This window comes from Lathyrus oleraceus, chromosome 4, assembly GCF_024323335.1.
Source record: "Lathyrus oleraceus cultivar Zhongwan6 chromosome 4, CAAS_Psat_ZW6_1.0, whole genome shotgun sequence".
NCBI lineage: Eukaryota > Viridiplantae > Streptophyta > Magnoliopsida > Fabales > Fabaceae > Lathyrus > Lathyrus oleraceus.
Window position 1 is genome coordinate 425,191,912 of NC_066582.1, and position 1,973 is coordinate 425,193,884.

Sequence of the window (1,973 nt, forward strand, 5' to 3'; positions counted from 1 at the left end):
ATTTTGGATTATTGCGCTACACTCAGCAGTGAGTTTAACGGTTTCGCTATCTTCAAGTTTCCTTTTATTAGATAAAATTTCTTTTAAGAACTTAGCATATGAGGTCATCTGTGTAATAGCTTCTGTAAAAGGAATTGTGACGTTTAAATGTTTCAGTAGGTCAACAAATTTTTTAAATTGGCCCGCGTCTTTGGTTTTAAATAGCCTTTGAGGATAAGGGATAGGTGGTTTGTAAGGCGGTGGAGGTACATAAGGTTCTTTTTTCTCTACGGTTTCCTTATTACACTCTTTCTTTTCCTTAGGTTTACCTTCTTCCTCAGTTGACTTTTTAGAGTTTTGGTTCTCAATCCTTGGGTCAGATGGTCCTTCTACCTCTGTACCACTTCATAATATAATTGCATGAGCGTGGCCTTTCAGATTAGGTTGGGGTTGTCCAGGAAATGTACCAGTTGGGGCAGCAGTAGGCGCTTGTTGTTGAGCTACTTGCGAGATTTGTGTTTCCAGCATTTTGTTATGGGTAGCCAGGGCATCTACTTTACTTGCTAGTTATTTAATCTGTTCGCTAGTGTGTACATTCTGGTTTAAGAACTCTTTATTGGTTTGATGTTGAGAAGCTATGAAGTTCTCCATCATGATTTCCAAGTTGGATTTCCTAGGAACGTTATTGTTAGGTGTAGATGGGGTCGGCTTTTGATATCCAGGTGGTACAGTTGGATCTTGACTGGGAGCTTGACTTGGTGCGTATAAAGCGTTGTTACTTTTATATGAAAAATTAGGAGGGTTCTTCCAGTTTGAGTAATAGGTATGCGAGTAAGGATTTCCTTGAGCATAGTTCACCTGCTCTGTTTGAATTCCTGTTAGGAGTTGACAATCTGTAGGAGTGTGACCTTGAATTCTATTGTTAACCTTGTGTTGTATAAGAGACCATTGTAGAAGGTGTGAAATACTAACCAGTCCTCTAAACCATGGTGTGGGCAGAGTCTCATCATGTCCTTGTATCTTTCCCATGCTTCGAAAAGAGACTCGTTATCTTTTTGCTTAAATCCATTTATCTGGGCTCTCAACATAGCTGTTTTGCTTGGAGGAAAATATCGGGCAAGAAAGACTTTCTTCAATTCATTCCATGTGGTGACTGAGTTGGAAGGAAGAGACTGAAGCCATCTTCTAGCTTTATTCTTAACGAGAAAGGAAAGAGACGAAGTCGAATTGCCTCTGAAGTGACACCATTAGCTTTAACAGTGTCAGCGTGTTGGACAAATACGGATAAATGAAGGTTTGGATCCTCGGTAGGATTTCCAGAAAATTGATTCTGTTGCACTGCCTGCAACAGTGAAGGTTTAAGTTCGAAGTTGTTTGCTTCGATTGTGGGTGGAGCAATACTCGAATGCGGCTCATCCTGCGATGGAGCAGCGTAATCTCGAAGAGCACGAGCTGGTTCGGCCATCGCTGGTATTGCCGAAGGAAGGAGATTTTTGAGATCAGGAATTTCGATTGGAGGAAGATTGTGTCTAACACGATACTCCCGAATTCGTCGCAATAATCGGAGATATCGTTCAACGTCGTTGATTCGTAAATAGTACAGCTCGCCTTGTGAGCGAGTGTGTGGCATACAAATCAACGAAAAAGAAGGGGAAAAAATTGCCTTAGTCTCTACAGCGTAACAGAAGAGTTACGATATCGACTAAATAAAAGTCCCGGGCAACGACGCCAAAAACTTGATCGCGACTTTATGAGTCTAACGGTGGTACTGACTGCAAGTGCACAGCCTAATCGCGTAGTTTTAAAAGATATCGATCCCACAGGGACTTAATGAATCGATCTACCGTTTTTCTAGGGTTACTGCGTAAAGCTAAGGCGGATGATACTTTAATGATTAGGGGAAAAGTAAAACTAAATTTGGATCTAGATAAAATATCAAATAATATGGATATCAGTATGTAGTTCGTCGTAATTAGGGAATCAAATCTTCGTTG

The 1,973-nt window shown here is 40.8% G+C and overlaps 1 non-coding gene across 1 annotated transcript; it reads left to right on the forward strand.

The window, feature by feature from the left end:
- The first annotated feature begins 960 nt into the window (after positions 1-960).
- Positions 961-1,067, forward strand: LOC127077933 (small nucleolar RNA R71). The gene has a single exon (XR_007787692.1). It is a non-coding gene; the product is annotated as a small nucleolar RNA R71 (small nucleolar RNA).
- Positions 1,068-1,973: the final 906 nt, after the last annotated feature.